The sequence below is a fragment of the Neofelis nebulosa genome, chromosome 3 (genome assembly GCF_028018385.1).
Source record: "Neofelis nebulosa isolate mNeoNeb1 chromosome 3, mNeoNeb1.pri, whole genome shotgun sequence".
In the NCBI taxonomy this organism is placed as follows: Eukaryota; Metazoa; Chordata; class Mammalia; order Carnivora; family Felidae; genus Neofelis; species Neofelis nebulosa.
The window spans coordinates 100,324,759-100,350,471 of NC_080784.1; the positions used below are offsets into that span (position 1 = coordinate 100,324,759).

A 25,713-nucleotide genomic window follows, 5' to 3' on the forward strand; every position below is an offset into this window, starting at 1 on the left:
TAAATAAAAACTTGAAACAAACAAGAAAACAAAAAGACTTCTCACCCTTACAAAGAAACTGATAAATCTATCTGCTTTCCTTTTTTACAAAGAAGAGTTTCTGACCTTTAGCCTTAATTTATACTTCTAACACTGAGGTTTAAAAACAAAATGGAACACTTTTGCTTAAAGAACATGTATTTTAAAGTTAAAAAAAAATACATTAGTACACTGTATTGATTTAATATTTGGAAGATATTATATTTTAATATTTTGTGAACATTTATGAAGCTTGCTCTACTGTTAACATATTCAAAATAGCATTTTGCTTAGAACCCACAGATCTGTACTTTATGGGACATATTTGAAAATACCCTCTATCTTTTATAACTGTTAGGTCATTTTACTAAGCAAACATTTTTATTCAAATTCCAAAAATGCATTTTTCCTTTAAAGGTAGAGAATCAGCAACAATTTAGTTTATTTTGCAAAGTTCTGTGAGCCCTCTGAAAGGTTCCTTTCAAAGGCAGATAAAAACTAAAGGCGATAATGAGTGCATCCACATGCAGATATGTCAAAAGAAAAAAAAAACATAAAAAATATCTCTAGACTGAAAGGTATTTCCTTTTCTAATCTTAGATGTGTTATAATTTTACAGATCGTTTTCCCCACAGCATCTTTTATCTGGTATCTTTTATTTTGGAAAAAAAATAGTCTGATTCCATCTATTACAAAAATCAAATGGTTTATAGTACTTGTCCTGCTTCTAGGAGATTTACAAATATTAAATAATTTTTGTTTTCTACCACACAGAAAATGTGTCTTTTTGAAGAATCCTGGAAGTGTTTTACAAATGCTACATGACAAATAGGAACAAAAAAATGTGCTAATAGATAAATAGTCCAAAACACCAATTTGGGGTGTTACAGGAGTATATTCCTTTTGTAGAGGAATCTGACAAGCCTTCCCTCAGAGGTATAAGAAGGCAGAAAAATGGATGTTACACAAAGAAAAATGAAGTCAATTGGGAGCAGAGTAGAGAAAGTGAAGCAAGCCAAGATAGGCCATTAAGTCAAGGAAGAAAGAGTATTAAGATAAATATATGTAATATTGAATACTAAAAGTAGAAAACTTATTTAATTATAATACCAATGTTTGAAATTAATTTTTCATAGCATTCAATATTTCAAAATTTGTGAAGGAAAAAGCATTAATATGTATATAAGGGAATGAATTATTCAAAATCTTTTGGAATGATCAGTTTTATTCCACTATAAAGGAAGGTCAGAAACTAGTTTGGTGAAAGGAAAGGACAGAGTTGTGCTTGGGCCTTCTATACACGTCTTGACAAATATACAGATTATTATTTCTATGAATATTTATTTCTCATAACTTTAGAAACCTTATATCCATGGCAGAGACTTCAGAGTACTCATAGCTTCTTAGAAGAGGTCTCTCAGTTGAGCTAATATGGAGGATTTACCAGGACCCGGGCCCATGACTTGAGCTGAGGTCAGATGCTTAATCGACTTAAGCCATCCAGGCGCCCATATGAATATGTATTTCAATAGATGTATGCATGTTAATTCTCCATGTTAGCTACAGAAGTTATGAATGATCTGCTTAAAATAGATTGATACAATCAAATATGTTCTAACTTACATATTGAGGATCACTCTAAATGCTATTTTGGGAGAAAGAGTAAGAATGGAACCTGTTACGGGGCATCTGGGTGGCTCAGTCAGTTGAGCGTCCGACTTTGGCTCAGGTCATGATCTCAATGTTCATGAGTTCGAGCCCCGCATCAGGCTCTGTGCTGACAGCTCAGAGCCTGGAGTCTGCTTTGGATTTTGTCTCTCCTTCTCTCTTCTTCTCCTCCCCTGCTCACACTCTCTCTCTTTCTCAAAAATAAATAAAAAAATTAATATAAATAGAATATAAATGGCTTTTAAAATTATGAGATCATCCAAGAAGAAAGAACAGACAAGAGTTCTAAAGACCACGCTTGGGGCTTCCAGCCTCACGCAGCTGGGCAGGACAAGAAGACCAGATAGAGGCCTCAGTGAGTGGAGAAAATCTGAGAGTATAAGGCCCCACCAGCCAAATGTATACTAAAAATTAAAATAGAGTAATCAGTTTGGTCAAATACCAGCGATGAGTCAAAGTAACATAAAAGCTCAGAACCAACTGTTGAATCCAGCAACCTGGGAGACATTTAAAATTTGTCATTTTTCCATTATAAATTTAACACATGCTTGAGAAAGACTAGCTGAATACATTAGAAAAATTTCAAGAAGACCTCGGGGGAGGGAGAGGGAAATACATCTTTGGGTGGCCCTGCCACCAAAAGCAACTAGTTTAACATCTTACAAGAGACAAGGGAAGACGCACATAGACAACTCTTTGCAGGGATATTACTGAAGGGGAACAGAAATGATGCAAAAGTTTATGGGCCAATTTTTGCAGAGTCATTTTCAGTTTGTTTCTCTTAAGATTGTGAAAACAATAGTATGCTGCCATGCAGACAAGAATGATTGATTAGAGGGAAAGTTGATGAGTTAGGAGAGAAAGTGGAACAGTGATAGAAGGATACAGTGGAGCAGGTTAGAGTAGGAGGAAACTGTTAAGCAGGAGCATGGAGAATTCACCGATGTTAATGGGCAAAAAGGCAAAGAACAGCTAACAGGAAGGTGGATGTGTTGTTGGGAGCTTTTGGAAGTTGATTTCTGGTTGTTTTTTATGTTCTCACTAAAATATTCATCAATATCATCAGCTAAAAGTGAGACTGAGGAGAGTTATTTTGGGTTTGAGCTTTGTGGCCACAATTTGAAGTTAGTACAATCCACCTAGTTGAGAGATTTTACCCAGCTATTTTCTGCTACTCATATCATTTATATTTTCACAAAACAATGTTGTCATGTCTTTTCAGAACTGGTTTTCAAAATGAACTGTTAAAATGAATCTTCACCTACTCTCTTTCACTTTATCCTTTGAACTGATTTTGTAATGCCTATAGTTCAGTTATATATATTTTTGAGGTTAACAATCAGAGCAGCATTTAGTTCTTTCAAATTTTGTAAAGCAAGGTAGGAATTCAGTAGATCGTTAGAAAATATCCAGAAAAGGAATGCCACACATGCCGAGTATTATCCATTTACTCCTTAATTCAGTGTTTCTATGTGTGTGTGTGAAAGGGATGTATGTAATAAGTGTATGACACTCATATGTAATGGAATATTTCCATTGGTACACAATTTTAACCTATTTATCTATATAATCTTATAAGGCAGAATCATTCTAGAAGCCAATGAATTCCTACTTAGGCTGGAAGTATACTGACCTCTGGAGTAGAGGTGAGGCATAATATTCCTCTAGTGGAAAACAATACCGAGGTAGTCTTCATTTACTCCTGTAAGGTCCTAATTGCCCCAAATTCAATCAAGGAGAACTCCTTCAAAGCATATGATATTAAATAGAAACTAAGTTCATGGGGCATGAGAACAAGTGATCATTTGCTATTCATTTATTGACTTGCTCTTAACTTTGACAAAAATTAAATTTAGAAGTTATAATTTTCCTCCTTTGAAATACTGAGGTATTTTGAGCAAAATATGGTCACAACTTACATTTTTTGCAAAGTGTTAATATTTATTTTATCCAAGGGAGTTTTCTTAGCCAGTATTTAAAGAGCACATATGGTCTTTTTCTGTGGAAAATATTTAATATATGTTTTTAGAAATTTGAACATAATAACAATAAAAGTCATCGATCAATCGTGTATTTCCATGTGCTCAGACACAAAAAAGAAAACAAAATACAAGGAGTTTTATTTTCTTAGATTTTACCCCGCAGTTGTGAACCCCATATTACATTTAATTTTGGAATTTTTGTTTTACCATTTTGATTCATTAATTTTCTTAGTTGTTTTGATGTTCTTACCTCATTTCTTCATTCAAAAAAAGTAATTATAATATTGTTTTTAGTTGCCAAGATAAGCTAAGACATAACCACTACTTTTTAATACTTAAGTTATTAAATATATAAAATGCATTCACTCATTATAAATATCTAGGTTGCAGATAGTGTATATATAAAACCAAATATTTCAAGTTATCAAAGTTAAACTTTAATAAAATACAAATTAGAATTACAAGGTTTTCTACAGTTTTTGCCAGTTTTTTTGTTTATCTTTTCATTTTTAAACATGACATTTTATTTATCTCCAGATGTGAAGAACTGGGGACCTTATTGAATAGCATCAACATATTTAATATTTATTTATTTATTTATTTATTTATTTATTTTTTAATTTTTTTTTTAACATTTATTTATTTTGAGACAGAGAGAGACAGAGCATGAACAGGGGAGGGGCAGAGAGAGAGGGAGACACAGAACCGGAAGCAGGCTTCAGGATCTGAGCCATCAGCCCAGAGCCCGACGCGGGGCTCAAACTCACGGAACGTGAGATTGTGACCTGAGCCGAAGTCGGACGCCCAACCGACCGAGCCACCCAGGCGCCCCTAATATTTATTTTTGAGGGAGGAAGGGAGAGAGAGAGAAAGAGAGAGACAGAAATTGCAGGGAGGACCTGAGAGAGAGAGAGGGAGACAAAGGATCTGAAGCAGGCTCTGTGCTGCAGGGGGCAGAGGGCTCAGACTCAGGAACCAGGAGATCATAACCTGAGCCAAAGCCTGAGCTTAACTGATTGAGCCACCCAGGTGCCCCAATAGTGTCATCATTTTTAGTCTAATCTCACTTCATCAAATTTCGTTGATAACAGTGGAAAGAAAGATAATTCAACTTAGAAGCACAAGACCTACAAAGATTAATATGAGAGCATTTTCAAAGAAGTATATCATATGCATAAGAAAATAGAAAAGAGTTAGGGCCTCTCCAAAGTCCTCTGCATAAAAGATTCCCTATTTTGGAATCTTACCTCCTTGATTCAAACGGCACCAGAAATTCCATGAAATTTTTTAGGATCTTAAACATGTTTCTTTGTAATAAATGAGTATTTCTATTAAGTCAGTGCATTACTTCAGGAACGTAAATGTAAGAGGGCTTAAGTGTTTAAGGAAAACACATGTAAATAAATTTTAAATATATGCACTCTGGGAAAAAGTTTATAGCAAGTAATAATGGCAGAAAGTAGTTAGAATAAATGTGATACTCAATCATGCATAACAGATTGTAAAATTCTCTCAGCAAGACTCTATGTCTCATTCTGCATTCTGCTTACCATATCCTGAATGCTTTTTTTGATCACTTCTTTCTGCATAAGATCATATTGGGACAAATGCTAGAATCCTTAGAGACAGCCTAAAATGGATTAAGAGAGGAAAAAAGGAAAGAAAGGAAGAAAGAAAGAAAGAAAGAAAGAAAGAAAGAAAGAAAGAAGAAAGAAAGAGCTCACACATTGTTTGTATTAATAAATAAAGGTTGGTCACTGATCAGATTACCATTTAAATATATTACATTATTATTTCAATAATTTAACATAAATACTATAAAATCTTATTTAAATTCCATTCATTTTCACAAACAATATAAAAATCATCATTTTGCTCTTCACTGTTACAAAATCTATAAGGAAAGATTATTTTCATAGTGTCTGAATATGTATTTATTGATAAAACTAAATAGAAACAAAATATTGTGAACAAGATCATGTAACCTAGTTTGAGCATTGACTTCTTAGACATTTTAATTTGATATCCTAAGTATAAATTTATTTTTTAAGTTTTATTTATTTATTTAGTTAGTTAGTTAGTTATTTTGAGAGAGAGAGAGAAAGAGAGAGAGGGCTGGGGGCCAAGAGAGAGGGAGAGAGAAAGGATCCCAAGCAGGCTCCACACTGAGGGGCTCAGACCCACAACATGACCTGAGCCAAAACTAACAGCCCAACGCTTAACGGACTCAGCCACCCAGGCACCCCAATATCCTAAGTATAAATTTAAATAGAAAATATATCAATAGCTTAATGTGTACAGTAGAAGTCATATTTGAAAAAATAAAATATTAAAAGATTGTTATCCTGTGCATTTTCATGACATGACCTTCTCCCTAGTCAGCCCAGACACATCTGCTTCAAAGTGATTAAAACGTTAGAATAGCAGTATAAAAGGAAAATAAAACACCAATATTCAGGTTGTATTACAAATAAGAATTTTCACGAAGATATTAGGTTTGCCAGTCAAGCATTGAGGAGGAAGAAATTAGTTTTTAACTTTTTTTACCTCCCATTTTAACCAATCAAGATTCAAGTTCTGTGAGCCAGACAGCAGAAGGAAGTCTTAGGCTGGCAGGAGTAAATTAGCAGACACTCTGAATCTGGATTATTACAGGGAAAGTACTAGGCAAAGAAGCTGTCAGGTAGATGTCTTCATTTCTTCTCTCTGGGTTTGGCCTTCAGGAGTGAATGTATCAATTAGTTTGATCAGGTGAGGACAAGGACCTCTTGTCCAGTTGTCCATTTGGGACACTTGGAAAATACTGCCATGCCAGCTTGAGGTGCAGCATTTTGGTTACGAGCATGGAGGAAAAAAAAGCCATAGGGAAAAAGAGTCTGGAATTAACTCGTATGCTTATGTTGGTCTCCACATAGCAAGAACCTTCTGTGGTGGAACGGAGTTACTGGACCAAGGACCCAGATAGAAACACTGCCAGAGTCCACAACACAATAAGAGCTGAGTAAGTAGGGAGCCATTGATCAAGCAGAGAAAATTTTCAATTTGTGTTCATCATCCCCAGATGTCAGCAACAAATGCCAGCTGAAGATCCTGAAAAAGACCAAGCCAAACAAATACTGCAGCAGACACAGAACACCCACTCTGCAGCAGACTGAAAACCAGTAACTGATCGATGGATCCAAAGACTCTCCCTTTTTCCTCTGTCCCTGAGCTCAATTTAATGCCATCCTTAAGAATATCGAGTGCATGGGGAAAGTGGAAATAACAGTCAATATCTCATTTTCCAAGGATTACTTTCTTAGAGGACAGTTAAAATTATTGGATTGGATTAAGTTTTAAAGCAAATTGGACTAAATGTAGCTTTTTATTTTCAAGTAATCATAAAAGAAGTCAGAGCAATTATAGACCAAATAAAACAAAGAAACTACTTTTTTTTTTTTTTTTTCTCTTCTGATTATAATGTGAACAACAGTGGCATCTCTGGGACACAAATATCAAATGAGCATAAAAAGGTATTGATATTGCAGAGGTTAAAGATTAAAAATACTCTAGAGGAACCAGAAAGGAGAACTAGAGAGTAACAATTATCAAGTTTTTTGGCCAAACTAAATCCTTTTTTAAGTATTTTACATACATACATTTTTTTTTTCTTTACCCGGTTACCTTTACTCACTTTTACAACTGAGGCTATAAGAGTTTAAGTGACATACCTGGTCTCAAGCTTCAAAATATTGACCTCGATATTCTTCTTTATAAACTAGTCTGCTAAGGGATTATGTGGTGTCAATCAAACACTTTATTTATATTCATATTTTAGTTGCTATATTATATTGTTATTTAAATAACTGTATATATAGGGGTGCCCGGGTGGCTCAGTTGGTTAAGTGTCCAACTTTAGCTCAGGTCATGATCTCACTGCTGGTGGGTTCAAGCCCCGCGTCCGGCTCTGTGCTGACAGCTGGGAGCCTGGAGCCTGCTTCAGATTCTGTCTCCATCTCTCTGCCCCTCCCCTGTTCACACTCTGTGTCTCCCTTTCTTTCTATCAAATATGAAATAAAAAATAAAAGAAAATAAAAAAATAACTGAATATATAATTCAAGGTGTAGGATTTAGTTATTTATAGAATCTTCTTCTATAAAAAAGTATACAATTGGAATGAAGTATCTCTGCCTATTATGGGATTCAAATAAGTAGATGAGTACAGGCATGAGAAGTTGAGATTGTAATTTGTTAGGAAATGTGAGTTGTAATTATTTTAAACCTAAACGACTATAAAACTAACTTTCATAAAATTATGTGAAAACAAAAAACACATTTATCTCTCCCCAAAGTTATAAGATAACTATATTGGAGGTTAGAGAGATGAACTAAATTTATTTGAGAGAACTTCAGTTCCCTGCAGTATTAGGGAAATAATACAATAAGCACACCAAACTTGCAATAGCATAAATTTAAGCTGCATGATGAAAATGAAAATAATTCCTATTGACTTTTATCAATCTTAATCAAATATTTAAGACTGGTGCCTCAGTCGGTTAAGTGTATGACTCTCTTAATTTAATGTTTATTTATTTATGAGAGAGAGAGAGGAAGGAAGAGGCAGACGGAGAGGAAGAGAGAGAATCCCAAGCAAGCTCCACACTTTCGAGCACAGAGCCTGATAAGCTGTGAGATCATGACCCGAGCTGAAAGCTTAACCAACTGAACCACCCAGGCTCCCGCATCCAACTTTTGATTTCAGCTCAGGTCATCATCTCACGTCAGGTTCTGTGCTGACAGCATGGAGTCTACTTAGGATTCTTTCTGTCTCAGGGCCTCTCTGTTCCTCCCCTGCACCCCTCTTTCTCTCAAAATAAATAAATGAACTTTAAAAAAAGAGAATATTTAAGACCTCACAAAACAGCTTTTGATATACTCTTCATTCACTGAATCCTATCCTATCGGTAAAAGGTTTCCTTAAGTGGCCATCCCAAAGTTATCTATTGGGATAGATATCTATCCCAATATCTATGGGTTAGATATGCACACACATACTTTGTGTTATGATTATGATCATAATTGCAACTATAGCTGGCATACATAGGTTTAGGAACAAACACAAATTACTTGTTAAGCCTCTAACTAAATTTATGGAAGTAGAAGTACTCAGGCAAGTTTTAAACTGGCTACAAAGCATTCAGAGTGAAATGGTCAAAGGTCAATGTTTTTCCGGGAAAAGTTAATCATTTTGGTTAAGAGTGTCTCCTATAGCTTTCTATTAGTTTTTATTATATTCAGTGCATATATTAAGCTACTGTTATTGATATCTTTCATATTCAAAAGGTAAGGTACAAACCGAATTATTATAGAGTATGTAAAAACTGTCTTATAAATAGTTAATAGAAGACGGTGTTGAGATTTTTCAAAGTTAGGGCTTTTGGAAGTTAAATCATCTGAAAAAAATGGAATATATTATAAAAATTATTAGTTTTTAGAAGAATGCATGTTTAGTAAAATAACTAGAAGAAACAAGATAATATTAGAAAAAAAACCCTACTAGCTATGTTAGAAAAGTAACTTGTAGTTAGTTCACAAAGATTATTTTCCAATGTCAGGAATATATATATCTACATATATATAAAATATATATATAATTCTTTTGTAAAAGAACCTGATTCCAAGTGAAAGAGATTATATAGGAAAATATATTGTTTCTATTCTAACTTTAACTCTAAGTAAGTAAAAAGTCAAATGTAAAGTTTTTGGATTGAGACTTTGGAAGCTGAGTTCAAGTTCTGATTTAGTCACTGAGTAGCCCTGAGTAAACAACTTAACCTTTCTGTGCCATGCTCAGCAAAACAAAAGTGTTTAGTTAGATCATCATCAAAGTTGCTCCCAACATTAAACATCTATGACTCTAGGACTTCCAAAAGTCTGGAAAAAATGTAAAAATTCAGCCTAATGATTTAACAGTGAAAGCAAATATATAAGATAATGATTTTACTAAAGATTTCTATGACTTCTGTAGTTTGCTTATGGCAGAGGGTGTGGGTTAATGGTGAATCAGCAACATTTAATTTAATCCTCTCAGACAAACATGGGTAACAAAGTGCCAAATAATTTCCCCATTTCATTTACTGAAATTTTGTCCAGATGTACAGTTTCATCCAGATGTACAGTACAGACAGTTCAGTTCTGGCTGTGCAGAGAGCAGTTGGTGACGAGAATGACATAGGCCCTGTAGCCCAATCTTGCACAGAACAGCTTGGAACACTGCGTGTGCATTGAGTCTTCCCCTTTGCGGTAGGCATGCTCACATTTGATATTTCAAAGGAACAGAAACTGAAACTTTCTCTCCCACAACACACACACACACACACACACACACACACACACACACACACAACTTTGCTTTCCCTGATTCAGATTCTTCTGAAATATTTTGGGCCATTTCAGCTGAACATTAAGAATCATTCCATTATCATCATCAGAAATTAGATAAATGTCACTCTTGTAAACGACCAAAGAATGGAATTAAAGAGATTTGTGTTCATTATTATTACACCAGGCAAGACACAATAGTTTTGTTCTCTGGATTCTTTAGTCATTTATTGAGAATTTACTGCAGTCGATAGTCTGTTGTATGCCTGTGGGGAAGAAGACCAAGGGAGAGATGGCCCCTACTAGCAGAGAGTACCCTACTCATGCGTTACATAACATGTATTAATAACACACATGCATTAATAACAAAAAAGTACTTAGTAAAGTAGTAGTTAAGATGGAAGTGAAAGAAAACCTGAACCTAATTAAAGGTAAGCACACACAAAAAAAGGAATTGAGAGTTTCACAAATTCAAAGCATCCAGGGCCATTGGACTTCAGGTATGATTTGGTTCAAGGCTCAAGCAATGGGACCTGGACTTGGGTTTTCTCACTCTGTTTCTTTCTGTTTCTGGCTTTTTGGATACTGGTTCTGATCTCATCCCTCAATATAAGATAGTTGTCAATAAATCCCAGCGAGTAGAAGAGTTTCTGCCCCTTACTGCAAAACAAGTACCCATGGACTGACTCTCAGTTGCCCAAATTTAAATATGCCCATATTGGAGTAAACAATTGTGGAGTGGATTAATTCAACACCAAACAAATGATTAAAATTGAGAGAGAGAGAGATATGCCAAAGGAAATTTCTGGAATTCCTATACAAGGAAAATTGATGTTGAGTGATGGCAAAAAAAAAAAAAAAATCCAAATGCCCCATTTAAGGAGCAGAGTAAGAGATAAGGCCCTCGATCTAAATCAGATTGTCTAGAGTTAAATGTGCTCCAAACTAAGAAATATTTTAATCTCGATAAGCCTTCTTTTCTCATGAGTTGAATGATGATAAAAACAGTATCACTAGCCTAAAATCATTTGAGGATTTTATAACAATCTCTGGTAAGAGTTATCACAGACTTGGTATTTAGTAAGCAGTTCATAAAAGTAAACTATAATTATTCATTTCATTTTCTAACTGCTTCCTTTTCTGCAGAGTAAATTCTGTCCTTTATTGCCTTCAATGATAACTTAAGTTCATCTATTGAATTTTAATTCCCTTATCATTTCTCCTTATCACAAACACCCCTATTGTCACCTAATTTTGAGATCTCTTTATCTTACTCTTGCATCTCAACCTTAGCCTGCATTTCTTATGACTGCTACATCATATTTCACAAAGTTTATAGCTGTTCAGACTAGATTATGCAACATTAAAAAGCAATCCTAAAATACTGATGGCTTTCAACAATAAATGTTGTTTAAATTCACATTGTACGATCACTTGGCTTTGCCTGGATCTGAATACTCTTCACAGTGAGAAACTGCTGGCTTGCAGTCAAGGAAAAACAGAAAGGTGAAGTTAGGAAATATCTTTCAAAGTTTCTTTCCAGAAGTGGCATCCATCACTGTTCATGTTTCATTAGCTAAAACAAAGCATGGTTAAGGCTGATGTCAACAGAGCAGGAATATATAATCCTTCTATACAGAATAGAGTTAATATTTTGATAATAAAATATGAAATCTGACACAGCAAGCAAGCTTTTTTTTTCCTTCTTTCTCTCACCACCTGAGAATCATTTAGGGGTATTTTTCAATCTAAATTTCACCCACAATACCTACTTTATTAAGATTCATTTTGTGTGTTGGTTCACCAACTGTTCCTGTACACAGAGGTCAAGGAGAGAATGAAGACAGAGACAGGACACTCTAGATTGATAGGTGGCAGTTTTAGTAAGCGAGGACACTTACTTATGAGGCTTATCTTGAATGGCCACAAGGTGAGTAGATCTCCACATCTACTCACCAGAATCTTACAAATTTATATAGAAGACTAATTGGGTTAAGTCACATATACCATCCAGATGGCCTCAACACCTTACTCTCTCAAGACTATATCCTTGGAACAGCTCCCACTGTGGTAAAAGTAAGCAAAATGTACATTCCAAGAATAGAGGAGGGGGTGAGGAACCTTTGATTGCCTGGGTCTAGCTGTAGGTGAACAGGTGGTCACCTTTTCTGATGACTTCCTCCTCCTTTAGTAGGTTTGATGAGATCAAAACTATTTTCGTAATATTCTATGACATGAACCACCTATTTCACTGTGTTGACATTTGTGCTAATTGTCTAAAAGCAATGGTGGATAAAATGCCCAGTGCTTTATTACCAATCAAGGCAGTGGAATCAAAATATTCTATATATTAATTCTTTTATTCTTCATTACCACTCTTTTTTTTTAATATTTATTTATTAAAGGAGGAGCACAGAGCCTGAAGTCTTGAACTGAGATCATCAGCTGAGTCAAAATCAAGAGTTGGACACCTAACTGATGAGCAACACAGGCACCCCGCTACTCTAATTCTTTTTAAATCAAATTACACTTTAATATACCCATAATGAAGTAGTAAATATTAGTAGTTCTATTTATTTAATTAATTTTTTTATTTCATTTTCTTGAAGTTCTTCATCTGAACTTGAGCACACATCTATGTAATATTTTTTGGGATGAAATGGAAAGTTCACACAAGCATTTCTGCACATTGAAGTATGATGGCCTTCTTGAGGAAAAGCATTTGCACAGTTGAGTTGTGAGCTGAGCTAGCTGTTTTTTTCTTTTTCTTTTTCTTTTTCTTTTTCTTTTTCTTTTTCTTTTTTTTTTCTTTTTTTCTTTAGTAGAATCACCATTTTTACTTGAACAAATGGCAGAAAAACAATGGTTATTGAGATTTGCTTATTTGGCAGACATTTTCTCAGAAATGAATGAAACAGGACTATAATGTTAATCAACTGACAACCAATGGCAAAATGTAAGCTTTAAATGAAAACTCAAGGTTTTGGAAGACTCCCATATATTATCGTAAGCTTGACAGCGTCCCAATAGTTCAACTTATCTGATGAGGTTGATAGTGATATTAATAAACATGAGTTTCAGATGGTGAAAAACAAAATGTGTAAATATCTAAGGATCTCCTCAGCTTGGCAGACCAATGTTTTACAGGTAACATGTTTCATACATGGGTAAAAGATCCATTCAAAGGGCAAGATAGACCAATGGGATTTAAATGTGACGGTACTAAAATATAATATATTTTCAGGTTCTACATTACAAATGACTATTAAGAAATTACTTGTTGGGGGCGTGTCTGAGTGACTCGGTTGAGAGTCTGACTCTTGATTTCGGCTCAGATAAATGATCTCACGGTTCCTGAGATCAAGCAGTGCATAGGGCTCTGAGTTGACAGTGTGGAGCCTGCTTGGGATTCTCTCCCACCCTCTCTCTCTGCTCCTCCCTTGCTCATGCTGTCTCCCTCAAAATAAATAAATAGACTTTAAAAAATTACTTATTAAGTTGTTAATACCTAAGAAAAATATCCACAATTATCTGAAATGGCTATTAAAATTCTCTTACTTTTTTTCAGTTGTGTAACTATCTTCCTTTCGTCCTTCCTTCTTACCCTTTCCCCTTTCTCCTTCCTTCCTTCCTTCCTTCCTTCCTTCCTTCCTTCCTTCCAATCTCTCCCTCTCAACTCCCCCTTCTCTTCTTTCTTTCTTTCTTTCTTTCTTTCTTTCTTTCTTTCTTTCTTTCTTTCTTTCTTTCTTCCCTTGCTTCCTTCCTTCCTTCTTTCTTTCAGTGTTTAAATTGAGCAACTAAAGATGTATAAATAATTATTGCTGACTTAAAAAAATAATTTAGGGGTAAGCAGGTATATTATTTTGTGTCTATTACACATTTATTCCATATATAACTATAAATCTATTTTGTATATCATTTTTATTTTGCATTTTAAATAATGTTAAAAATTGAAAGAGACTTTTATAATGAAAAATACACTAAAGAATCTGAGTACAGTTGTGGACTTGACAAATAAGCTGAAGACTCAAAGATTATTTGAGGCCTGTCAACATGTGTCAAAATACTAGTTGGGTTTGATCCTGTGGAAGTTTAAACACTAGAATTGTAGAAATCCAGTACAAGAAGGGACCCAAGTGGAGACTTGTTTCTCTTTTGTCACTTTATGACTGAGGAGTTTGATTGAGGATGTTTGGGTAACTCATTCGAGATTACACAAATGGAATCAGAGTGAGGACTAGAAAGTAGTGTTCTGACATCAATCCAAAGCTAATTCATTTCCAGTCCAGCATAGGCCTTCCTAGAAGTTATTCATTACACTATGCTTCCCACTACTTTCAAGCACCCCAAATACTTTGTATGTAGATTTTGATATCTTATCGCAGTGATTTTGTCTGCCAAACACTGGATCAGCACTGGTAGTGTTGTCATCTTTAGATACGAGGGTTATCCAACTATTTGTATTGGAATGTAGTACTATTTTGTTACTATCTAAAAGAACAGAATTAAAAAAAAAAACAGGACAAAAATACTACAACTAGTAATTGAAATCATTGGCTTATAAAATTAATCAATTTGAAGTAAGGAAAATTGCGCTTTTCAATCTGCAGCATCAGTGTTCACTCTGTTCAAAAAGTATTCAGCGAATTCTTGTGAAAATGAATTGAACAAAAGTGAATTGAACTGAATCGAGAAGTGAGCTGCCCACACTGGAAATTGTGGTAACTCTATGAGATCATTAGGAGGAGTTGCAATTCAGAACATTGAATTATTTCTAAGAAACTACAAATGCTGACGTTTTTCCAACCCTGAGTTCTATTTGAGTGCTGAAATTTAAACCCATGTTGTACTTAGCATTCCAGAAGAAGAGGAGAATATCCCGGTATCAACTTTTTTTTTTTCTTTCACTAGGTTAGGTAAAAAGATACTCTTTATTTTGAATAAAAATATTCGGTGCTGAGGGGCCACAGTAGGTTTATTGCGGGAAGGAGGTGAGAATAAGGGGTGCGGATAGTCTAGGAAGGACCTTGAGAATGTCCTCACCATCCAAGAAAGACAACTATCTTTCTTTTTACAATATTCTCCGGAGATGGGAAAAACCTATCTTGGTCTGAATTCCCTATAAACAAAGAAACAAACAAAACCCTGACTGCTGTTAATCTTAAAATGTTTTACACAACACAGATGGTGGTAATGAAAGATGCAGTTGAATGCTTCTCTATTATTGAAAAGTTTTAAACTGTGTAATTGCTGTACCATTTCATTTCAACCATTTCTGTCACTTTAACAATATTTCTAAGACAAACAAAGAAATGTCTATAATAAATTATTGCAGGAGTATACTTGGTTTTCTCAAGTACAAATCTGATGAGAATGGAACTTTAATGATTCTGACTCTGTCTATTCAGTCTTACATGGAACCATTAGATCAACAAAGCCAGCTGTTTTTAAGTTCCATTAGGAGCCAGTATTAAAATAAAAGTAAATATTAAGTCTGAACCTAATTCTATTTTACAAATATTGTCGTTGATTTTTAAAAATACTTTTCCTGATTTATCTTTTCAATTTTAACTTCTTCAACTTGAATGTAAAATATTTTTTCCTTCTCACTTTGTGTGTCAAATAGTATGTGTTTCTCCCTGGAACTAAGATTCTTTGGGCTACCCTCACTACTTCAGCCACTACTTCCTACCCTCCAAGGACTCCAAAATATCTTAAAGAAGTATTATGGTAGGCCTATAGAGTGATTTTCTATTAATTTATTCAAGTATTTTATAAAAGTTCTATATGAAGTTTTGCTACTTCAGTAGCATCCTCAGAATTTGGGGATGCTCCAAAACATTTGGGTGGATGGAGATTTACACTCCTATCATATCAGATTTCAAAACCAGAAAGTCAAAAGTCAGCTTATATTCAACAAAAATGCAGAGAATGTGGAAGGCGTGTATACTTAGAACTTACTATTTGCCACGTATTTCATACATATGAACTCGTATGATATCTTACTGATATCATGATTATCAGTGTTAACACCATTTCACTTTAAAATTCTATACCTTCGCGGGGAGGGGGGGGGGGGTGTTGCGCCTGGGTGGCTCAGTCGATTAAACATCCAACTTCCTCTCAGGTCATGATCTCACAGTTTGTAGGTTCGAGCCCTGCATGGGGCTCTGTGCTGACAGCTGGGAGCCTGAATCCTGCTTCAGATTCTGTATCTCCCTCTGTCTCTGCCCTTCCCCTGCTAGTTAGTTCTCTCTCTCTCCCTCTCCCTCTCTCTCTCTCTTAAAAATAAATAAACAGGGGCGTCTGGGTGGCTCAGTCGGTTAAGCGTCTGACTTCGGCTCAGGTCACGATCTCACAGTCTGTGAGTTCGAGCCCCGCCTCGGGCTCTGGGCTGATGGCTCAGGGCCTGGAGCCTGCTTCCGATTCTGTGTCTCCCTCTGTCTCTGCCCCTCCCCCATTCATGCTCTGTCTCTCTCGGTCTCAAAAATAAATAAAAACGTTAAAATAAAAATAAAAAAATAAAAATAAATAAACATTTATAAATTTTTTTTTAACGTTTATTTATTTGTGCAACAGAAAGAGACAGAGCATGAACGGGGGAGGGGCAGAGAGAGAGGGAGACACAGAATCGGAAGCAGGCTCCAGGCTCCCAGCCATCAGCCCAGAACCAGACACGGGGTCGAACTCACGGACCACGAGATCGTGACCTGAGCCGAAGTCGGGTGCTCAACAGACTGAGCCACCCAAGAGCCCCAAAAATAAATAAACATTTTAAAAATAATAAAAATAATACAATTCTATACTTGGGGAAAGTTAAGTAATATCTTCAAAGTCTCCCTGTTATTAATCAACAAAGCTAATATTCAAATGATTTTTTATCTTCTATTCATGATCTTTATTGTTTTCTCTACTATGCTCCTTTCTCTGTTGACTTTATAGTCTCCAAAGATTCTCTTAGCTCATTAGATTTGGTAGCTACCTGTTTACCAGCAGTAGTGAGGTCCCTACTAAGTGTTCAAATAGAGCGAAAAGCTAATGACTATAGTTTTCTCTAAGAACCTTCTGACTTCTTCCTTTTCTAGCCCTGGTCTCTGAAGACTGCAAATGCCCTTTATATATCATTTACTCATAGACCATCTTCTGACCTAACCTATCCAGTTTAGCCCTTTAATTAGGAATTTTTACTTCAGCCCCATTGTTTTAGCAATCTTCAAACTTTTTGTTCACATAAAGGCGATGAAGGAAAAAAACTTTTTTCCATTAATATTTAGAAGGCTTAAAATTAAATTTCCTCATAAACACCTAGGAAAATTAGTCTAGGCCAAAAAAAAAAAATGGTTGGCATTTGATGCATTTGAAATTGAAATTAATTTATTTGCAACTTGAGCCTGAGGAGATTTTTATCTTTTTGTGGTAGGAGCCATATATGTGATCAAGCTGACAGAAAGAAATAATGGGAGGCAACAATAGTAGTGGCTTAGTCAGTTAAGCAGCTGACTTTGGCTCAGGTCATGATCTCGCTGCTCGTGAGTTCAAGCCGTCGCAGGCTCTCTGCTGTTAGTGCAGAGTCCACTTCAAATCCTCTGTCCCCCTCTCTCCCCTCTCTCTTTCTCTCTCTCTCTGAAAAAATAAACAACACAAAAAATTTAAAACGAAAAGGAAATCTAAGTGTCCAAAAATGTACAATTAGCCCATCCTGCATTCTCCAGAATATCTTGATATAGAGCAAGCAAATCAACAAATGATCAATTACAAAAATTAATTCCAAGGCACATATAATCAATAGCAATTTCTTGGCAGATCTAAAATGTCCTAATTTTCTGAAAACTTGTAACTATTTCTATGAGCTTTGTTCCACTAACCCTTTAAAAAATATTTTAAGCTCCTAATTGCATGTATTAAATACCTTCCTGCTTAAATTATGTATAATAATTTCTGTTTCTCTGGACAGACCCTGACTGTTAAAATCTGCTTGGCTTTCTTATAATTAAAACCACCTACTAAATCACCACTTCACAGGTATATATTTAATGTGATTACATAATCATATTCTCTAATAAAAGATTGGCAAATTGTAGTGAGCAGACCAGCTGAAAAAAATAGACCAGCCGATTTTTTTTTTTTATCATTATTGTTGTTTATCATCATCTACATTAAAGAGCTATTTTCAAGCCAAAATAGCAGGACACCAAAATGGATTATAACTCCCAAGATTTTAATTTCTGCTGCCTTAATGTTATTATAAAATGCCTCTGGATTACTAAAATGCTGTACATATCAATTAAAACAAAAAACAGAATTAATGTTACTAACTAAATTCATCTAAAAGCAGTTAATAACATATAGTCATCAATTCCTTACGAAGTAGGATTATTTCTATATGCTGGTAAGATTAAATTATATTATTAATTGCTTTAAGACATACTTCTAAAAGTACTTTAAAATTTGGACATTCTTTAAACCAAATAATATTGACTACTATAATAGACAAAGATGCATCTTAATTGCCTTCCAAATATTATCCAAAATAAAATATTATAAAATCCTCTTTTTCACTGCTTTATCAAACATATTCAATATATAATTGGATTTTTCCCTCTGAATATTTCTTGAGGTATTCTCACAACATCCTTTAACGTCACTCTCAACAGTCTCTTTCTTTACTATCTTCCATCCACAACCACAAGCAGAGTGATTTTTCTAGTCAAACAAGATTATTTTACTCTTTTCTTCTAAAAGAAATCATTTCTAAGCTAGAGTCAAAATTGCCAGGATCATAGACCTTCTGCAAGGCACATGTCAGCTGTGCATACAAAAGAGGCATAGAATATTTTCAACATGACAGAAGATGGATGAGTGCTGAGTATATGACAGGAATTTCCATCTCCTTTAAATGCATAATATGAACATAAGTGGCATATTTGTGAAATATTTATCTAGTCTGAGTTCCACTTTCTTTGGTCAGAATGTATTTTTCTCTACCTCCTTATATATAGGAAGACACAGAGAGAGCCCCATTAAAGATAATATCAGAGCATATCTGAGTCATAATTACCCCAGCACTGCATCAGAATTCAACTGACTACATAATGAAATCAGTGTATGTTTCCATGTGGAAAGAGGCATGGAGAACAGTGCCCCACCACGCAGACATTCTGGCCTAAATGATCCAGAGCAAGGGAGACCAGCAATTGCCTGAAGATGACCAAATGCCACACAGCATTTGAGAGAGAAATTGTCAGCATCTCTATCACTTAAAGATAAGACATGAGATTGCAAGATTTATCATGAATAGATATTTTTACAGGTACTTCTTTAATAAAGATTTATTTTGTCATATATCCTTCTCTTCTTCCTGAGGGGGGGTGGGGGGGACCACAAAACTTTTCCTAACCACACTTCAGGAAGATTATAAGAGCTAGTGAATTTTATGAGAAGTGGAGGAGACCTATCTCTATCTCTATCTCTGTCCATAACTTTAAATATATACTTAATAAATACATTAAATTCTTTATTCTATCTCTGTCTCTCTGTCATATATCTATTTCTCATAGGAACTCAGAATAGAGAGCAAGGCAATATTAGTAAAGATATTGCTTAAATAAAAAGAATTGTTTAGAAGTCCTACTCCTGTCCTGACTATAGGGGGAGTATATTTCTAACCAGTTAGTCAGTTTTTCTAATTCCACTGAGACGTTGGATTCATTGTGCATAATAAGGAATGTCCTTACTCAAAGCGATTGTGACGTCACAACCATTCCATTGTTTCTGAGCAATGTCTATTTTAACTCAGCACATTTCAAAATCAGCAATTATTGCAAAGGAAATCTGTATTGTTCATGACAGTTCCACTATTCTTCTCTAAAACAACGGAGACTTTATTAAAAGCAAAGTTGTATATGGCTATTTTTTTGAGCCTTTATTTTATTACCAGTAAAAGAACAAAACATCAGACAAGACTATTGTCTGATCCATCTGGTGCTATATTTCCTCCACACAAGCCTTGTATAACACACACAATATTTCAACCGCAAATGTTGTTTAGCTTTTAAAACAATTGCCTATCAAAGCATCCAGGTCCCATTGATAATGTAGCAAAGCTTTTCCTGCAATTGTGAGTCAGGAAATGCTGGCCCCCTTGGCAAGTCTCATATGTCCTGTTGCTTGTAATCTCCCTCCCTCCTTGCTGGAATGTGTTATTTTTAAGCAGCTAGACTAACAGGAAGAGAAAGTTGTTACTTCTTTTCATGTGATGGAACAACCAGGGGAAGGCAACTGTGTTTTAAGAATATGGGCTGATGAAATCTTAAAACCACTTACCAGGTACCAAGCTACCGCTGTGAGGGAAATCTCCAGTTCCAGGCGTACTTTTGGATGGATGGTAACTTCCCCATTCCATAGCCCCAATACATTTTGCAGGCACCTGAAAACTGAAAAATAAAGACACAAACTGTATTGAAGGTGCATAGAACTTCATTGTTCTGTATTGCATGGATGAAAGAATGTGTTTCATTTTGCAGAGAACTACTCTGAAAATAAATCACTTTAAAGAGAACCACAGAAATAGACACATTTTATTTCATGATGATTACTGAATGTTGAAAAAATATTCAATGGAACATTTTACTGACCACCATAAACAGAATTTCATAATTTGAAAAAGAAACACACTGTCTCATACTTACCTATGTAAAAACTAATATTATAGATTTAATCTATCAAATCTACTTATATTAAAATTAATCTGTAGCCTTACTTAAATAATCCCTTTTTTTGCTCTGTAAGAAAGTTTGCTTTAAAAAATAGATAAGTTTTGGGGTGCCTGGGTGGCTCAGTCAGTTAAGCTCAGGCTCAGGTCTGACTTCGCCTCAGGTCATGAACTCGTGGTCTGTGAATTCAAGCCCTGAGTCAGGCTCTGTGCTCTGGGCCTGAAGCCTGCGTCAGATTCTGTGTCTCCCTCTCTGCCCCTCCCCCGCTCATGCTCTGTCTCTCTCTCTCTCAAAAATAAATAAACGTTAAAAAAAGTTTAAAAAATAGATCAGTTTTGGGGTACCTGGGTGGCTCAGTTGGTTGAACATCCAACTTCATCTCAGGCCATGATCTCACAGTTCTTGAGTTCAAGCCCCATGTCAGGCTCTGTGCTGACAACAGGGAGCCTGGAGCCCATTTCCAGTTCTGTGTCTCCCTCTCTTTCTGCCCCTCCCATGCTCATGTTCTGCTGTCTCAAAATTAACAAACATTTAAAAATAGAAAAATAGGGGCGCCTGGGTGGCTTGGTCTGTTAAGCGTCCGACTTCGGCTCAGGTCATGATCTCATGGTCTGTGAGTTCGAGCCCCGCATCGGGCTCTGTGCTGACAGCTCAGAGCCTGGAGCCTGTTTCAGATTCTGTGTCTCCCTCTCTCTCTGCTCCTCCCCTGTTCATGCTCTGTCTCTCTCTGTCTCAAAAATAAATAAACGTTAAAAAAAAATTAAAAATAAAGAAAGAAAGAAAGAAAGAAAGAAAGAAAGAAAGAAAGAAAGAAAGAAAGAAAAATAAAAAATATATCAGTTTTAAAAAAGCAGAAAATATCCAAGGACATGTGGAATATGAAAGACATTTTTCCTCGCTCTTGAAGAGACAGAACATGTTTCTGCTTCAGATCCTTTGCTCTTGCTGTTCCTTCCTTCTAAAATGCTCTTTCCCCAGACTTTGGCGAGTCCCCTTCTCTCCCTTAATTAAGCCTCTGTTACAATGTGACCTTCTGATGACTGTATAAAATCACACACCCCACCCTGATAATCAGTCACCTTTAACATCACTGATATAGTCGATACCTTTATTTGTTTATTTATTTACAACTTCTCCTCCTAAGAATGTCATTTCCATAAGAGTGGAGACTTTGTTCTGTTCACTGCGGCATCCTGAGCACCTATGAGAGGGCTGGACCATAGCTGACAGTAGACATTCAATAAGCAAATGTGGAATGGTTGAATGAATTGAGTTCTAGGTACTTCCTCATTAAATTCTCATGGTGTACTTTTGGTTCTATATGTCCTACACATCCAAATAGTTCAAATAAATTGAGACTATGGTATGGAACACTGTTGTCTAGTTTACATAAAAGATGTCACCAGGGGCTCCTCGGTGGCTCAATCAGTTAAAGGTCTGACTCTTGATTTCGGCTCGGGTCATGATCTCATGCTTCGTGAATTTCAGACCCACATCGGACTCTGTGTTGACAGTGCAAAGCCTGAGTGGGATATTCTCTCTCTCCTTCTCTCTCTGCCCCTTCAGTTCTCGCTCTCTCTCTCTCTCTCTCTCTCAAAATAAATAAACTTAACAAACAGATGTCACCAGTATATCATAAATCCATAAGTCACACATGCAAATGCTTATGTGTGCATGTACCCATAAAGGTACTGAACATTACAAAAGGATCTTGGATGTAGTTAATTTAGAATTATTCTTGCCCTCCCCCACCCTTTATTTTCTCTGGTAATTGAACATTAAATCATTATTGTTAGATAATGCAGCTGTCTACATCTGCATACCAAGGAGCCAACACCCTTTTAATTCTACAAACTTTGCTAATATTCATCTTCCCTCCATTGCTAGTAAAGGCCTTCAGCATCTAGCCCAGATTTAAAAATCTATTCACAGCACTGTTTTTTATTTTTTCTTTGAGAAGTCAGTTGTAAATACTAGTAGATTCCAAGCTAACCGATTAGCATTTGGAACATTTCTAATATCTATCTTCTGCCATCCCTTAGCACTTTTTAATACTTTATCTTAGAAAGTAACAGAAAGGGGTGTAGAAATAACAAATAAGTATTGAAGAGACACTATTTTATTGAAAGTGAATTCTTTTTTTTTTTTTTTTTAATTTTTTTTTTAACGTTTATTTATTTTTGAGACAGAGAGAGAGAGACAGAGCATGAACGGGGGAGGGGCAGAGAGAGAGGGAGACACAGAATTGGAAGCAGGCTCCAGGCTCTGGGCCATCAGCCCAGAGCCCGACGCGGGGCTCGAACTCACGGACCACAAGATCGTGACCTGAGCTGAAGTCGGACGTTTAACCGACTGAGCCACCCAGGCGCCCCGAAAGTGAATTCTTAACTTGATTTTTAAGTCTTCCGTATGGGTTCATCATTAAGGGGAAAAGAGAAAAGGCAATACTCCTTGCAACATTTTACCTATTTCAACCCATAAGGCTGGTGATCCATTAATTGCCTCTGGGTCCTCTTTCCTTCATATCACAATGAGGCAGAATTCAATATGTGGTGTGGTGCAGCAAGGAGGACAGTGAGTTTGGTGTTATTCTACCCTCCTCAGCAACGAAAGGTTCTTCATTAGAAGTCTCAAAGGAGTTAGAGGTTCTCCCAAATCAGCCATTGCTATTGGTTTACCTCTCCACACTGTCCTCATTCTCCCATTCCCACCCCTAAATGATTAACCAAGATTTCCTGCAGGGAGAAATTAAAGAAATAAAGAAAATTTGCAAGAATGAGTTAAACGTTTCTATTTTCTTCAGGAATCTCCACACCTGAGCCTTGGTTTGGCAAAACCCAATCTCTAGGATTCAGTATTGTCATTTCAGTCACATGGGCCTCCAGCCCTCCCAGATGTTTGCACTGAAGACGTACGGTTATTGAACAGGTCAAGTGCCTGGAGCACCCTTACAAGACTTCATTTAGTCATAACCCAGTGTGAACTCGTATGCCCATACCTATATCTAGTCCCTGCACAGGAAGCCAGTTTCAACTAAAACCTGAGAAAAGAGCAGCATCTTTTTATGCATCCATTGATTCATCAACTCTGAATGTTAAATGCCTAACACTCTCTTTTTTCCTGGCCTTGTTCTGCGCGTACTGTCTACAGAGCTATGGTTTTGTTCACTGTCTCTGTGTTTTGTGTTTTCTTGTTGTCTTAAATCCTGACCAGTCAATTAGGATCCATATATCACCTAACTGACCACTCGTCATTTCCCCTTGACTTTCTCACTAACACCTCAAACTTAACATGTCTCAAAGTAAAATCATAATTATCTTCTTCCCTTCAAAAAATGTTTTCTTGGAGCCCCTGGGTGGCTCAGTCGGTTAAGTGTCCGACTTCGGCTCAGGTCATGATCTCACAGTCCATGAGTTTGAGCCCCACGTCAGGCTCTGTGCTGACAGCTCAGAGCCTGAAGCCTGCTTCGGATTTTGTGTCTCCCTCTCTCTCTCTGATCCTCCCCAGTTCGTGCTCTGTCTCTCTCTGTCTCAAAAATAAATAAACATTAAAAACAATTTTTTTAAATGTTTTCTTCCAGTGTCCTCTAGGTCAATACAAAGCACAACTATCCATCCAGATGTTTAATCCAAAATTCTAACTTGTCCTTACTTCCTCTCTCTTATTCATCCCATTCACAATCAAACACCAAGTTCTGTTGTTTATGTTTCCCTTATATTGCCAGAACACGTTCTCTTCTTTCTTTTCTGCTTACTAAAAGCTCTCATTGAATTTTTTTTAATTCCAGTATTTACACCGTTTCTTAAATTCACTTTGCATAATATTTTCAGGACATATCTTTTATAAAATACAAATCATGTCTATCAATTCCATTGTATAAATCCTTTGTTTCCAATTTACTATGGAAACCAATTCAAAATTCTTAAAATGGCCTACAATACCCATTACAATCTGGCTCTCCCTACTTCTTTAATCTCACCCCTTAGCACAGTGCCCTATATTCTCTCAGCTTTCACTATAATTCCATGAATATTCCAAACCATCTGTTGGAAATGCTCTCCCAGGTTATTAAGACCTAGGTAATCAGCATGTATTGTTCAGAGGTCAGCATTAATACCATCTCCTTAGAGAAGCCATGCTGATTGCTTATGACATAATTTGCCACTACATTCTTGATCTTGGTAGTTTTTGCTTTGTTTTATTTTTTAATTTTTTAATGTTTATTTATTTCTGAGAGAGAGACAGAGACAGAGTGCAAGCAGGAGAAGGGCAGAGAAAGAGAGAGACATGGAATCTGAAGCAGGCTTCAGGCTCTGAGACTGGAGCACAGGCTCTGTCAGCACAGTCTGATGTGGGGCTTGAACTCAGGAACCACGAGATTCCTGAGCCAAAGTCAGACACTTAACCCACTGAGTCACCTAGGCTTCCTGGATCTTGGTAGTTTTTAAAATTCATAACAATTGAGTATGTTATTCACAGTTTTGCTTAATTCCCAATTTCCCATTCTATTGCAAGCTCCATGAAGACATGAAATCATGCCAAGCCTGATCACCTGAATGCCTCAAAATATCTGCTGCAATGCCTGATATCTAGTAAAGACCCAAATGTTTGATAATTGAATGAACAGAAACAATCAACGAACAATTGTTAGAGCCAAGTCTATGTTCCCCAACTGATATTTCAATTTTATGAAGTCCATTCAAAATTCCAGCTGCTGAGAGGAAATTTGAGTAATGTCTCTTGGTGAGTCACTATACCTTTTTTTCATTTCTCTCTGTTTAAAAGTGTTTTCAGTCTCAAAAAAAAAAAAAACCCAAAACTTTTCAGTAAATAGTCCTAATAAATAGCAGCTAATAAAAGAATGAATGTAGCAAACAAGCAATTGAGAAAGACAGACAAACTAAAGATAAATGGAGAGAAAGAAAATCTAAAATGACATTAAGAGACTCCTTGAATTTTGAATCTAAGGAAGG

General features: G+C 36.0%; 1 long non-coding RNA gene across 1 annotated transcript in view; it reads left to right on the plus strand.

Moving 5' to 3' along the window:
* Window positions 1-25,456, plus strand: part of LOC131506142 (uncharacterized) — a 74,561-nt gene extending 49,105 nt beyond the window's left edge. Inside the window, exons 2-3 of the long non-coding RNA XR_009258753.1 lie at window positions 6,584-6,829; window positions 25,256-25,456. This is a non-coding gene — a long non-coding RNA (uncharacterized LOC131506142). The remainder of the gene's footprint in view (window positions 1-6,583; window positions 6,830-25,255) is intronic.
* The last annotated feature ends 257 nt before the right edge of the window (window positions 25,457-25,713 follow it).